Genomic DNA, 15,700 nt, shown 5'->3' with positions numbered 1-15,700 from the left:
GGGGGGGGGCAGTGGAGGGTGGAGCCATTGTTTGTTTTGTTTGCTTTTACAAATGAATTCGTTCTCTTGGATTTACATTTGTATAAGGTCATTTCGGCTGCTCTGAGGAGACCTGACAGGGAGGATTTGTGAAATTATTACTTGATATTTGACCAATTAGGCTTTACTTTTTAAATTGAGAATAACTCACATACCAGCAAATTCACGCTTTTATTTTCCATTTTTACTTTTTTAAAGATTTTATTTATTTGTCAGAGAGAAAGAGAGCACAAGCAGGGGGAGCAGCAGGCAGAGGGAGAAGCAGGCTCCTTGCTGAGCTAGGAGCCAAATGCGGGACCCTGGGATCATGACCTGAGCCGAAGGCAGATGCTTAACCGACTGAGCCACCCAGGTATCCCAAATTCACCCTTTTAGAATGTACAGTTCAGTGGTTTTTCATATATTCACAAAGTATGAAGCAAGCATGCAGCTCTGGAGATAATATATTACCACTATATACTTTTAGAATTTAAGAATAATTTGCTTTAAGTTGCAAAAATGTGACAGTCTAAGAAATCGCAGTGCCAGTAACAGAGCGAGCGAGAGAAGACTTGACGGGAACTACAGAGAAAACATGAACATGCTTCCCGTTCAGCACATGCAATAGAAATTTCTGAGGATGGAAATTTTCTATATCTGTGCTGTCCAAATTGGTAGCCATTAGTCACATGGGGCTGTTGAGCACTTGAAATGTGACTATTACGACTAACTGGATTTTTTATCTAATTAAATTTAAATTTAAATGGCCACATATGGCTGCCATATTGGACAGAGCAGCTGTATGGCAACTTACAAATTCAGTCTTATCTGAGATCATTTTCCCCATGTCCCCTAACTCCCTAGTTTCCAAAATGATTGAAATTTTGAAACATATGCTATACAAATTGTTGTATTTAAACTTAATCCTCACTACAAAGAAAAAGCTGCAGAGTTCCCACAAGGAATCCAGATGACGGGGTGGGAGAAAGGCATCAGGGATAGGGGAGCCTGTTCTGGAAATACATCTGAGTGGGAGTCAGCTTGGTTAGCACCAGGCATGGGTGACATCTGTACCCTCCCAGGAGGGCAGAGGAAAGTTGCGAGCTTGGCCTCAGCTTCACAGCTCACGAGGAATAAAAGTAATTCCAAAACCAGAATATTTTGAAGGGCACGAAAGTAAGGTTGCTTATCCTGCTCAGATTGTGGGTTGTGTGTGACAAAATTGTCCCTTCTAGGATTCGGTCACCAAACTATCAGTTAAGTAGAATCAAAGAGCCGTGAGAGACTCTATAAAGTCTCATGCTAAGTTTCTTCCCCTCCCCAAAGTTTCAGTTAAGCTGTTTCTGTTATTTAAAACAAAACAAAAAAAAGTCTCCAGCGTCTTACTCCCCCCCCCCCCATGATGTGCTTTTCTGTCCTTCAGAAGAAGAAAAGTAGCTCAGGGGTGCCTGTTTTCCTTGCTCCTTATTTCCTGGGGATCCCCCTCCCCTTTCGTTTAACCACCATGTTTTGCAAATGTGAGGCATACATGAAGACGAGCACATTTAAGATGCTTCTTATCCTAAAGATTCTTGTACTGTTTTGGAGCAAAAATAAATCCTTGGTATTTATTATGTATGGAGTTTATGAGAAGATGAGATGGCCTTTAATGAATATTTAATATTTACCTATAAAATCTGACATGCTGGGGAGATCAGAAATGCTCACTGCTTGATAAACTTAGAAGAAAAAACATAATCGACCCCTAAAATTGCAGGGTTTTAGGACAAGGGCACAAATGGAGACAGAGATCCCATAGATCAACATATTCTAAAGCTATTTCTTTAGCTAATTTGAGCATTAAGTATGATACGTTCTAACCTCCTACTTTGACGTATATATCTTCCTGTGACCTGGAAAGCCAGGTTCATATGTAGAGTACTCAGGCTCCCAGAGTTCCACACTGGAATGTTGCAAATTCAGGGAGCCAGCCTGTCACCCATCCAGGACTGCGTGATCCCCCCACACCACCACCGTGCCTGGGCTCTCTCCATGTCCCCCTACCAGTGGCCAGCCCTCGGGTCTGGGGAGTGCATGCTGGTGTTCCCATCCACACTAGGGAGGACAGACCTCAGGAAGAGACTGTGTAAGCCCTGTATGTAGGTGCTTGGGCATTTGAGCAAAGAATGCTGGGCTTCCAAGTGCCTGGAGAACAATCTAGAAGACTAGGTCTCTTCCCTTGCTCTGTGAGAAAGGACATGGCTCAAGGAGGGTCAGAGTGGGGCATCTAAATCACAGAGTCCAGGGCATGGGCCCTGGTGGCATAGCTCTGAAGGCAGCACTGAGTCTTTTAAGAGCAAGCCAACCATTTCAGTGCCTCTGGGTTGAAAGAAACTCCCCTCCCTAACAGACCCCTTCAACCCCAGCAAGGTGGGACAGTAGAACAGTCTCTCTTGAGTTACCCTTCAAGATCCAGTTCTCCACATGGTCTCTGTTACAGAAATCAGAAGTTTTTAGTTTGGTATTTCCAAGCCTCTTGAGTGTTTTATTTTATTTTATTTTATTTTAAAGATTTTATTTATTTATTTGACAGAGATAGAGACAGCCAGCGAGAGAGGGAACACAAGCAGGGGGAGTGGGAGAGGAAGAAGCAGGCTCATAGCAGAGGAGCCTGATGTGGGGCTCGACCCCATAACGCCGGGATTACGCCCTGAGCCAAAGGCAGACGCTTAACCGCTGTGCCACCCAGGCGCCCCTTGAGTGTTTTAGATTTTGAAGCTTTACTGGGATATAATTCACATACCATGCAGTTCACCGATTTCGTTCATTTTTAGTATATTCACAGAGCTATGAGGCCATCACCATGATCACTTGCAGTTTGCAAGCATTTCCATCACCCTAAAAAGAAATCGGTACCCATTACCAGTCTCTCCCCTCAATGCCAGCCCTAGGCGACCCCCAATCTACTTTCTGTTCCGACGCATTTGCCTGGTCTTCACGGAGTGATTTTGCGTTTTTCAAACTGTCTTTCATGGTGCCTTGGCCCAGAGAGAACAGAATAATTTCAGTACATTCCAACATTTTGTTTGTTTTCTCGATAGATATAGATGAGTGCTTCCCGCACATTAATCTTCTCAACCTTTAGTGTGCATGCAAATCACGTGGGGAATCTGGTTCGAAGTCCCAGTGATTCTGCAGGTCCGGGGGTGGGGCCTGAAATCCTAAATTTCAAACAAGTGATCCCCACGCTGCTGGTGTGCGGATCACCCTTCAAAGAACAAGGGCACAGATGACGCTGAAGGCATGATTTTAACTGGAGCAGCCCCCGTTTCAGACAGTGTATCAAGGGTTGCTTAGCGGGGAAGGTGCCTGTCATCGCCAGGAAACCCGCCGGGAAGGAAGCGTGCATGCATGCGTGCCTACGTGGGTCTGCGTGAGGCAGTGGGCGGGGCTTTGCGTCACGTGGGCCTCTGTTTATCCTTCCGAAATGCGGGTGGGAGGACCCTCCAACCTTTTTGTTTCTCCTGTTTTCAGATCTGCCTCCTCCCCGCTTCATCCTGGGCCCTGTGTCAGCAGCAGAGATGCCGCCCAAGGGGGCTCAGCTTGGTCTGGTTCCCTTGCTTATCAAGGCTGCAAACCCACGTTTCTCTGATCATCTCTGATGCATCAGGGTCATCGGTTCTGGTCACAAGGCACTTTCAGGAAATTGTGTTCCGTGAGAAGAAATGAGAAGCGCATTTTCCACGCTTTGGTGTTTTCAGTGAGCTCTGCGTCCTTAGGTATAGGAACCGTGGTCCCTGTTTTATCTGGAGCGCGTGGCCCGGGTGACAGAGCAGAGCTGAAACCCAGAGCCTCTGGCTTTGTTCAGGGTGGGGCATCGCACTGCCCGTGGCATTCGGTCGCCGTCCATGGAAGAGCTCACTTTCTCTGGGTTTCATCAAATTGTTTTTGTTCCTGTGGTTTCTTGCTAAATAACTGTCTCATCAGTTCCCACGTGACTAAGCCAAGGCCAAAAACAGAAACCAAGCTTTCTTCGTCTTCCGTGATGGCCCGTGGAGACTCTCAGAGGGTCCAGATTTTACTTCAGATGCGAAATGGGGGCACAGGGAGGCTGACGTGGGTCCGTGAGACTCTGGGTGGCAGAGGGGGGCTGGTGTAACGCCCTCTAAGAGCACAACTTGGGACGTGGTTTGGTGGGCCTGTGGCAGCCTGTCTGTGACAAACCCTTGGACACTCCGCATTTGCAAGAGATGGGAACTCACTGAGAAAGGACAGGACCGCAAGCACGTGGTGGTCATTTAGAGCACATCCCTGACTGGTCACTTCCTGGCTCACTCTCAGGGGCCCCCTGTCACCCATGTGTTAAACCCAACCTCCTTGTCAGGTTCTCAGGACGCCTGTCTGGCTCTGGTCTTCCTCTGGCCCAGCTACCGACAGCTCCCCTTGTAAATACCTTACACTCTGGCTTACTGGACGTGTTCTGCTCAGGGACACTGTGGCATGCTGCCTCTGTAGCTTTCCTCATGCTCTCCCCTTCAGCTGAAGGCGTGTCTCCCCTTTGTCGTCTCTCACAGTCCCAGTCATCCTCCTGGGACAACTTACTAGCCTCCTCTATGATGTCTTTGTTTTTTAATTTATTTTATTTATTCATTATTGTTTTTAAGTGGGCTCCACCCCCAACATGGGGCCCAACACAGGGCTTGAACTCACCACCCTGAGATCAAAACCCGGGCTGAGATCAAGAGTCAGATGCCTAACCGACTTAGCCACCCAGGCGCCCCTGATGTCTTTGTTTTTTAAATCATCTTCTTTCCCTTCTTGTATTCCACTATAATTAGATACTTCTGACATTTTCTCATTATTTATGCTGTTAATAAAAACAATGCAAATACATCTACCATTTATTGAACACACACTGAGTGTCTGATGTGGTACGATGTGGTTTATATAAGGGACTTCATTTCCTCTTCCAAACGTCTTTGCAAGGGAGCTGGTGTTATACCCACTGCACAGGTGAGAACATACCTACAGCACAGGGGAGGGTACGCATCCACTTCACAGATGAGAAAGTTCAAACCTCCCCAGAGTTGCCCCAGCAGATCTGTCATTGGACCCAAGGCTGACTAACACCCAGCCCTTCTTAGGTTCCATTTATATCCATTATCTCAACCAGAGGTGGCTGGAGCTGATGGAGGAGGGCTCTGGGTTGTGCGCAAACCCCTCGGACTTCCAAAGCCACGGAGGCCTGGTTTTACCTGTTGCAAGATGGACTATGGGACTGTTTCTGCCTCAACGTAGTGACTGTCATGGCTCATGCTCATCTCCAAGTCTGTCTGTCTTTCTTTCTTTCAAAGATTTATTTATTTGAGAGAGAGAGCACAAGCAGGGGGAGCGGCAGAAGTGGGGGAGAAGCAGCCTCCCCTCGGAGCGGGGAACCTGAAGCAGGGCTTGATCCGAGGACGGGAGATCATGACCGGAGCTGAAAGCATATGCTTAACCAACGGAGCCACCCAGATGCCCCTCATTCTTTATTTCTTCAGCAGTGTGCTTTGTGGCCCTTGGACAGCCTTAAAGGGGTATCCCTGAAGCTTTTGCATAATCTGGCAAAGAGACTTTAGGTCATTGGGAAAACAAAACAAGCAAACAATAATACCAAAAAATATAAACGGGGTTGCAGGGAATGTCGTCAGTGTGGATGTTTATTTGGTCAGGTTAAGAAATGAACGAAGGAGAGAAAAGGCCTCTGGAATGGTGCTTCCAGGTGCCCCAGCAGAAGTGGGCGGGGAACCCCGTAAAGTTTGTGGCTGATAATATTCCTGCTCACATCCACACAGGCCAACCTGCAGACTTGCTTGCTGTGTCCGTCTGCGCGGGGATCTGCAGTGGGAACGGGTGAGTGAGGAAGTGGAACACAGTGAAGGTAGCACTTGTAAGAAGTTGACAGGCAAATTTGTGATCTCAGATAATATTTAGGAACCAAGGAAATACAATACAATAAATAATACTTAAAAATTTAAGACAGAGGTGGCTCAGTTGGTTAAGTATCTGTCTTCCGGCTCAGGTCATGATCTCCTGTCCTCGGATGGAGCCCTGAATTGGGCTCCTTGTTTGGTGGGGAGCCTGCTTCTCCCTCTGCTGCTCCCCCTGCTTGTGCTCTCTCTCTCTGACAAATAAATAAAATCTTTTTTAAAAAATTGTGGAGCAGAATCTCGATTTTGTTAAAATACACGCCACTGCATGATCTCATTTACGCATAAGAAGACCAGCGGAGATATCCAAAGGGGTTGAGTCTCAGGGGTGGGATAATGGGTCATTCTTACTTTGTTTTTATGTAGTTTTTGGACTTCCACATGTTCTCCAGTAAAATGTGTTAATTAGAAAAAAACCCACAAGTGATAATCAGATAATCAGGGGAAAAAAACACAAAAAACAAATAATATTAACAAGAAAAAAGCCCAGAACTTTAACTCAAAAATATTAAAAGTAAAACAAGACAAAACAAAACAAAACAAAAAAACAGCCTTTCCAAGGCACAAAGAAACCAGAGAGCGCCAGGGACAAGCTGGGTGGGGAGGACCATTGTTTAGACCCAGCGTGGCTTTCTTCTTCACGTCCTTTCATGGGTGTGCACACAATTTCAAAGCTTTTCCTAAGTTTATTTTTGTGACCAGTGGCTTTAAACTGGCTCAGAGAGAACCTTCCAGAGGGAACTGCAGTTTGAAAACACGGTGGAAATTGATGGAACTTCCCTAGCATCCCCCCCTCCCCCACCAAGGCTTAGGGGGAGTGTGGAGGGAGCCAGGCTCTGGGGAAGCACGCTCCCCTCCATCTGTCCTTCCGGGATCTCTCCCATCCCACTCCCTCTGGTGCCCACTGCCACTTACTGACAATGCCCCGGGGAATGGGGATGGATCAAGAAAGAAAAATTGTTCCAAAGTACTATCTTTACCATCTTGGATTCCTGGAGAGCTCTGAAAAGTAGAGGGCTGGATTTAAGAAGTGGGGAGGGGGAGCACAAAGAGGATTTTTGCTTTCCTCCTTCTCCATGGACACACACACCCGCACCACCAGGATAGCCTTGGACAAAGAAAACTCCAAGTTAAAAATGCTGAGCCCCATTTTGCCCAGCGAAACAAGAAAGGAGCAGAAAAGCCTCTGGATAAAACCCCCTAGACTTTGGTGGCCAAACAGCCTTTATTTTCCTTTTTTTGTCCGAATAAATGTGTTTTTAAATCTTAGAAGTGAAAGATCACCAAGAAGAAAACCTTCTGTGTGCCCAAATAAGTTTCTTACATTTCAGCCGCGCCTTTTAATGCTGTAGAAAATGTTTTTTGAAGAGACAGGAATGGGTGAGTTCGTGCTGCCTGTTAGAACTAAATCAGCCCGTCCAAGTTCTGGGTTCTGAATGGGTGCATAGGGGTGGGGAGGGTGAAATTCCCGGATTAAAACTAATGAACTCCAAGTTTAAAAGACTCTTTCTTGCACATATAGCTCTTCCAAATGTCATTTTGATAAGTTAATATAAATGAATCAGAAACATCTGCACCAAAAATCCCCCTGAATACGCAAGGGCTTACCAATTAAGTGGAAGAATGTTTGGTACAATGTGTTTCAGGTTTTAGCAGATCCAAAATGTTTTGAAAAACAGTTAAGTTCTTAACACATTTTGAGAATTTAAAGGACAGCTGGTTCTCCCACCCCACCCCCCCCTTTAAAAATGGGAATGGTTATTTCTGTTCTTTGTGGCGTCTCCTGCTGCTCTTATTGCCTGGGGGAGGGAATTCTCCCAGCACAGGCCCACATCTCCCGGCACTGCCAAACTCGTACCCTCTCTCTCTCTCCCCGATTCCCCGATTTGCTTCCTAAGCAGAGTGGTGTGTGTGTCGGACACAGGATTCTGGAAGTGATGATGAAATTGTGTTCTTTCCAGTTGTAGGACCCGTTTCTAGCTTCAGGTGGAGCCTTGTTGCCAAGGTGGGTCACTGTCACAATTTCAAGAATTTCACAATCTGGGGCGCCTGGGTGGCTCAGTGGGTTAAGCATCTGCCTTCAGATCAGGTCATGATCTCAGGGTCCTGGGATTGAGCCCCACTTCATGCTCCCTGCTCAGTGGAGAGCCTGCTTCTCCCTCTCCCCCTGCTTGTGCTTTCTCTCTTTCTCAAATAAATACATAAAGTCTTAAAAAAAAAAAAAAGAATTTCACCATCTGTGATACTTATCGGTCCACCCTTTCTGCTGGTGCCCAAGCTGAGAGCCAACTCTTGAGGAAAAGAAAAAGAAGACACCAAATGCTCAGAGGATGAGCTGAAAGGTGACGGATTGGCAGGAGGGAAAAAAACAGAAGTTCAAACCCCGCTAGAACTCCACTGTTCATAAAAGCCACCGTAGGTCCAGTCCCCTCCAGCCACTCTCTTCTTCTCAGACACAGACTGAGGGGTCCCGACAAATGCCAGCCAAGCAGATGAAAGGGGTTCTTGGGCAGTTCCCTTTCAAGCTCTTTTATTCAAAGAAGCTGCCCTTCCATTTTATTGACTTTCAGTGTCACCGTCCTGAAATTTTAACCACCAAGCACTGAGCAGACATCGGTGAGCTCGCCCAAGTTGTAATTCTATCTGGACTTCAAGATGAAAGGAGAAACCCTTGCTCATTCTTGTTCCTTCTGTTTCCCCTTCAAGGGACACTGCCAATCTTTCTTAGACTTGCTAAGTAATCACCATTTAATTGTCTCTGCAGGTTGGACAGTCTTGATTCCCTGAATTTAAAAAAATAATAAGAGTAATTAAGAGTGACGGGAGCATATTTGTCAACAGACGTGAATCCAGGACACCACGTGTCTACCTGACTTTGGAAACAATGGGGACCTCCCCCCATTTAAGTTTGGCGCAGTTAATTAATGGTATTTTCCCACGACGTTTAAGAAAGCAAAAAACCAAAGAATGAAAGCAGGGCTTCTTCTCACTGTTTCTGAGCCAAAACTTGTTTTAGTCTTGTCAGAGTAGATCAGATCATGCTCTTATTTGAAACTGTCTCAGCAACTCCGAGCTGCTGCCGGCCATAATCCCAAAGCTTGGCCTGACCCAGCTTCTGCTCTCTCTCCCCCACCCACCATGTTCCCGGCACAGACCCAGTCATGGTCTTTTACCACATGGTCTCTCTAACCCTCAGACCCTGAGGAACCAGCTCACTTCCCCGTCCAGAGCTCAGCTCAAAGGAGTCCTCCTTGGAGAGCAACCCCCAACACACACATGTCACATTGTATCACATTATACTGCTCTAATTGCTCATATCGTTGACTGAAATAATCTTGCTTATTGTCAACCTTCCATCGCTGAAGTGTAAGCAGTGAACGAACGAATAGTCTACATAGACACGGCCTCTGTGTAGAAAAGATTTGCCATTTTCTGTTTTCTTTTTAAATGTTGGGCCTTGCTTGGTTTGGACTTGGTGTGTTAACATTCTAGGTAGTGTCTCATCACAGCTCGAGAGAGTGTTTATTTTACAAATATTCCTCCAGGGTGTAATGACAGGTCCATCCAAGCCCAGTCTTTCAGAGAAAGATGGCAGGACCCAAACTTTGCAAATCATAGATTCTGTTGAAAGAGGCATCAAGTTCCTTGAATCTGCCCTTCCCAATCTCTGGGCCCTACATTAGAAATTGTGGCTGAATGTATGCAGGGTATGACAGCAAGGCAAGGTGGAGTTTTAGTCCTGAATCTATTGCCTTTTGGGGCATTGCCCCAACCATGGGTTTTTCTGGGGAGGCCCCAGTCTTCGTAAATGGCTAATAATCTGGACACCGTAGGCTGATGCCCTTCTTCCCCCACAATCCCAAGCATGTGAAGATATAGCCTATCTTGAAAAATAATCCTGGGCAAGCAGGTGCCATGTGGCAACCCTCAGAAATGAATGAGGACGAGTGTGCAAGGTTGAATGCATGTGAATGCAGATATAATGAGAAATGACAAAGAATTTCCCAAGTTGGGAACACAAAGACAAATGCTCCTGCCTGCAGAAGTCAGAGAACTTTCTTTTCAAGCCAGGATCCCACAGGATTCTGACAGTGGTGCAAAAGCTCTTATTAGGGGAGTAAGGTTTGTTTTTCTTTGTCTTGATACTCTGAGAGGTGAGGAGTGTTTTCCAAACTTCATGACTCCTTAACTAATTTGGAATTGTCATCCAGGAATTTATGCAAACCCTTCTCGAATAAAGGCAAGGAGCCCAAGATGGCTTCTTTCTTTCTTCATAATCAGTCGGTTATTTGATCCGGCTGCTATTTCGGGGGGAGCATCTCTTACACATGCCTTCCCTCTGGTACCTCCAGCCATCGAGGTGCTTGTCTGGGCTCAGCTGCATTCAGATTATATCGTAGAATTGTCCATGGACCCCACTAACCGTCCCCTTCTGGTTTGTCACCAGCATTTTTACCGGTTGCTTTGATCACGCTACCTTAGGCTCCTAAACTCCTATTGAGACTTCCTCTGACACTGAGGATTAAATCTGAGAGCTTGACTTTTGTCTTTAAAAACTCTTCAGTGGGCTGGCCTTTCTATTCAAAGCATGGTCCAGAGCTGGGCAACATGAGGGCATAGGTATCAGCTGGAAGCTCAGTAGAAGGCCAGCCCTGCCCCAGGTGAACTACACCAAAAGCTGCGTCTTTAACAAGATCCAGGTGATGCGCATGTCCGTTAGAACTGAGAAGTGTTTTCTGAGAAATCTTTACTGCTCCCCTCACCATCCGTGGCCAGCAGCTCGGTGATTTCTCTGCGCTGAGTGCTTTGCCCCCATCATCAGCAACACTGACTTAATCCTGCCAATGTCCCTAAGTGGTAAGTACTGTTATTATTGCCATTTACAGAAGGGGAAACTGAGGCCCTGGGAGATCATGTCATGGGGTGTGAGACTATGCAGGTCGTGCACAGTGGTCCTTTGCTCCGGAGCCTGTGTTCCTGCCCTCCGGGCTTGGGGACCTTCTCTCTCCCTCGCCATCTCCTCTGTGTTCAGTGGTTGCTTTCTCATCAGGCTGTAAAACTTCTCTAAAGCAAAGCCGTGGTGAAGGGAATTCAGCTGTTCGATGTGGTTTATAAAAGAGCTTTGGGCTTTAAACTTCTTTTTAAGTAAGACTGCGCCGTACCCCGTATAGATGTGATCCCCCTCAGCCCTAGAAGATGAGCTTCTTACTGCTTTCCATGTAAAGTGCCCTGCTTGGGGTGCCTGGGTGGCTCAGTTGGTGAAGCGTCTGCCTTCGGCTCAGGTCATGATCCTGGGGTGGTAGGATCAAGCCCCATGGTGGGCTCCCTGCTCAGCGGAGAGCCTGCTTCTCCCTCTGCTCTTCCTTCTGCTTGTGTTTTCGAGCTCTCTCTCTGTCCTAAAAATATAAAAAATAAAGTGCCCTGCTTGGAGCTGCAGACAGAATGGCCCGCCCCAGACGTGATCCCTTTGGGCTCTGTTGAGGGAGAGAACTCTCTCACACTTGACCTCTGGAAAACACTCACAGCTCTGATCTGAAAAACACAGAGATAAGTAAAATGACTTCCCAAGGACATTGGTCGCGAGTTTATCAAATCCTTGAAAGACCTCAAGGTCGGCAGACCATAACCTGTGTCCTCCCCGCCCAAGGGTAATTACAGAAAGGTATGTGAGGTCTGACAGACTTGAAGGTCAATGGTTTTCAAGCTGATTTCCGACCCATGTCAAGGAGACACTCCAGAGAAAGACTTGGGGGTACAGGGTGGCCTAGCCTGAAATTAAGGGTCCCCTAGGCTTCCCCTCACTTTCAGCCTGTTAGTCCAGTCTTTCAGTCTTCTTTTATAGAGTAGGCCCCGGGATAACATTTTATTTACGGGGCCGTTCCCTACCTGTAATTTTTTTTGTATATTAAAAAGCAACTGAGCTAATCTGACTCCATCCTCTGCCCCTGAGGCCACTGAGGTGCAGAAGGGCGAACTCACTTCCCCAGGGTCACGTGTTGTTTCGGCTAAAAGCAGTTCCTCATATCCTGCTTTGCAAGCTCCCGCGCTGGGCCAGCTGCCAAGCCCACTCCGCGTTCGCTCCTCTGCTGTCTGGGTCAACCCTTATTCCACCCAGCGGTGCGGACCTGCCGGATTTCCTTCGGGGGTAGGACCCCTCGGGGTCCATTTGGCAGAGCCGAGTCCAGGAGTCCGGCACCTGCATGCCCTTCCTCTTCCAGCGTGCAGTCAGCCCGTGTGGTACCCCCTCCTTCTGCTTTATTTATGCCTTGAAGGCAGCCTTGCAGAGAACACGGACTGTTCTGCTTGCCCCCATGAGCAGCTCTCCTCCACCCAAAGGCCCTTCCCAGCAGCCCCATCATGGGAGCCTGCATGACAGCAAATCATGCCCTGAAAGGAAAAAGTGTTTTCACCCGTGGAAACACTTTTTGTTTTCTAACTTTCAGGAAAATAAAGCAATAAGCAAAACATGCAAATATGAATGTCAATGACATTTTGCCATTAGTAATATGGATGTGTGTTCATTTCCTTCTTACCCTCCCTATTTTCTAGAAACTTCTTCATTTGGCTTTGCAACGGACGAGAGGCTCACTGAGAAGTAGTTGACTTCTACAAGTAGCTCTCCACTCACCTAAATATTCAAAGCCTTTATGAACGTTTGTCTAAAAACTTAGCTGTTAATCCCTGCCTCCTGAGTTCGTGGAACTGAGACCCCGCCCACAGCCTGGCCCATCAGCACCGCCCCGCCCTGTGTGTGGCTGGTTCTCCAGAAATAGAGAACCAGAGTCCTGGGACCAGGTTTCCTTTCTCCCATCTTTGACTCTGCTCTCTGACATTGGCTTTATCTACCATTTGTATTTCTTTTTTTTTTTTTTAAAGATTTTATTTATTTATTCGACAGAGATAGAGACAGCCAGCGAGAGAGGGAACTCAAGCAGGGGGAGTGGGAGAGGAAGAAGCAGGCTCATAGCAGAGGAGCCTGACGTGGGGCTCGATCCCACAACGCCGGGATCATGCCCTGAGCCGAAGGCAGACGCTTAACCGCTGTGCCACCCAGGCGCCCCTACCATTTCTATTTCTAACCCCCATTTCTGCTCCCTCCAATTGTTCCCATTGGGACCAACACATACACTGGCATTCTTGTTCTTTCCGAAGACACACTAAGATTTCCTACAAGGGAAATGTAGATTCTGGTTCTGAAAAGACAAGCACCCAACTGTTTTATTTAGATACATCTAATTCCCAAGGATGTGGAGACCGATATTGGCTCTCATGCTACTTAATTACATATTCAGAGATGTTATCTAAAAACTCCTTTGGGTGTCCTATATACCCGCTGATATTTTTAGTTTCACTTTTGCTTCTTCTGCTCCTAAGAAGATTTAAAGAATATCTAGCTCTCCTCCAAAAAAGAGAATTCCTAAGAGATTGTAAAAAGCAAGTCGAAAGATGTTAATTAGTAGTACGTCACAGGAAAGCTGTCATCCCTGACAGTCTTTCAATTATTTACTAGGATTCAGATATTGAACTTGGTCTCAGGTAAATCTCTAGGGTAGGGAAACGGTTGTTGCTGACGGCTGATAATGTCCTGTAACATTTGGGTATCATGAAATGACACAGGGGAGGAGTCTGACCCTTTTCGGAGTTTGGGACATTTCTCCCTGGAAAGCTTCAAGGCAGGACAGATTTCTTGGGTATTCCGGTAGCTGGTGGGTTAAAATAACTAATCTTTATGTACAAAGGGGCTTTTTACAGGCTTTGCCTCAAGGACGGGCCTGTAGGATGTGTATTTATAAAACAGAAGCTTCAGAGATTAGTCCTCCTATCAGAGAGAGGGGAGTTTATCATTTATTTGTCACAGTTTTATTCTATTGGCTCTTCCTCTGCAAATCCGGCCCTGCTATCTTGGCAGAGAGGTAGAACTCCATACTCTTCCTTATTTCATTCATTGCGGGCATTATCGTCTTTCCTGTTTAGGATGGTTCTATCGCCATCCTAACTTGAATTTACTTAGAAGTAAAGTTTGTCCCCGTAGAGACATGCATTTTTAGCTTACTGTGCCCGCTCGCCCCGGACCGGTGACTTTCTCCGTGGCTGGGCCATGCACTTCTTTGCTGGAGGCTGAAGCCTTGAACTTCCCATGACTGGAGCTGAGAGCAGTGTCAGCTTCCCCCCCGAGTCACAGGACTGGGGGGGTGGGGGAGGTAGAGATGCTGGAATAAAATTGGGAACCTTTTAGGAGAGAGGAATGCATACTTGGCAGGCAGCCAACAGTATCAAGTACAGTTAATATTCTTGCAATCTCCAAGGTTATTTTTTTTTATTATTCCTTAAATATAAAAGCAATCTTGGCTTTTTTCAAGGCCTCAAACACAGTATTGGTCCTTTAAAACTGCATTCCCCCAAACAGTGGTGCCCCCCCTGCAAGAGCTCCTCGAAGCCAGGTACCGTGTCTGGCTCACCTGAATATTCTCGGCGCTCTGCATGGGTTCCGGGTCGCAGTAGGCACAGAATGAATATTTGCAGAATAAATGCATGCAACTTATTCTCTGAAATCCCCCAGGGTTCAAGCACCCCAGACTTGGTGTAAAACAGAGCAGAGCCAAAAATGCAGACCTACAAGAGTCCCTCTACACCATTGCCCCTGCCATAGGGCTGCCTCTTCTCCCTATTTTCATCGTTGGCATTTTTCTTTGATTTTATTTTTATGAAGATTATGACTACCATAAAAAGTAGCATGAAAACTCTATTTTTTAGATTGATTTAACAGGGTGACCATGTTTTTGTTTGTTAACTCGTTACTAATCTACCATAATTTAAGGACATTTGTCATATTTTAAAATAGGTTGCCTATTCCTATTTTAACCCCCTTAAGTCTTTTTTTTTTTTTTTTTTTTTCCTGCCTACTGCCAGGATAAGAGGGAGGGAAGGGATGGTTGAAAATAGGATTGCATGTTAGCAGACCCTGAGTGTTCTCGATGTGTTTCTTATACCATCCCTCCACTGGGTGGACTGTACTAGTCCCATTTAAAAGGCAAACTAAAGGGGCGCCTGGGTGGCTCAGTCGGTTAAGCATCTGCCTTCAGTTCAGGTCATGATCCCAGTGTCCTGGGATCGAGCCCCGAGTCTGGCTCCCTGCTCAGTGGGGAGCATGCTTCTTCCTCTCCCTCCACTGGGTCTCTCTCTCCATCCCCCCCAAATAAATAAAAATAAAAAAAAATAAAAGGTAAACTAAAAATATTCATTGGCGAGTGATTTTTCTAAAGTCTCTGTATTCGTTATCCGTGGTTACTGCAACAAATCATCACGTGCTTAGTGGCCTAAAACAACACGGATGTATTCTCTTTCAGCTGGGGAGGTCAGAAGTCCAAAATGGCTCTTATTCAGACAAAACCAAGGCCTCACTGAGGCTGCCTTGCTTTCGGGGGCTCAAGGGGGAGAATCTGCCGCCTTGCGTTTTCCAGCTTCCAGGGGTGCCCTGTGTCCCCTAACGCGTGGTCCCTCACCCCATCTTCAGATCGCCCTCTCCTGGGCCTTCCTGCCTCCTCCTCCCATTTTGTAAGGATCCTTGTGGCCACACGGAGCCCAACCAGGTCATCTCTCCATCTCAACATCATTAATTACACCTGCCAAGGCCTTTTTGCCATGGAAGGCAGCAAATTCACAGATCCCTTAGGATGTGGAAATCTTTGGGGACATTTTTCTACCTACTATAACCCTAGACCCAGAGAGTGTCT

General features: G+C 46.6%; 1 protein-coding gene across 3 annotated transcripts in view; it reads left to right on the top strand.

The window, feature by feature from the left end:
- The window catches only part of SGPP2 (sphingosine-1-phosphate phosphatase 2), a 110,592-nt gene that overhangs the window by 28,233 nt on the left and 66,659 nt on the right, over positions 1 to 15,700 (top strand). The gene's annotated exons all lie outside the window — the stretch shown is intronic.

The sequence above is a fragment of the Ursus maritimus genome, unplaced genomic scaffold, assembly GCF_017311325.1.
Source record: "Ursus maritimus isolate PB19 unplaced genomic scaffold, ASM1731132v1 scaffold_1, whole genome shotgun sequence".
NCBI classification, from domain to species: Eukaryota; Metazoa; Chordata; class Mammalia; order Carnivora; family Ursidae; genus Ursus; species Ursus maritimus.
The sequence above is the reverse complement of the archived record's forward strand: the minus strand, read 5'-3'. Positions and strand labels throughout refer to the sequence as shown.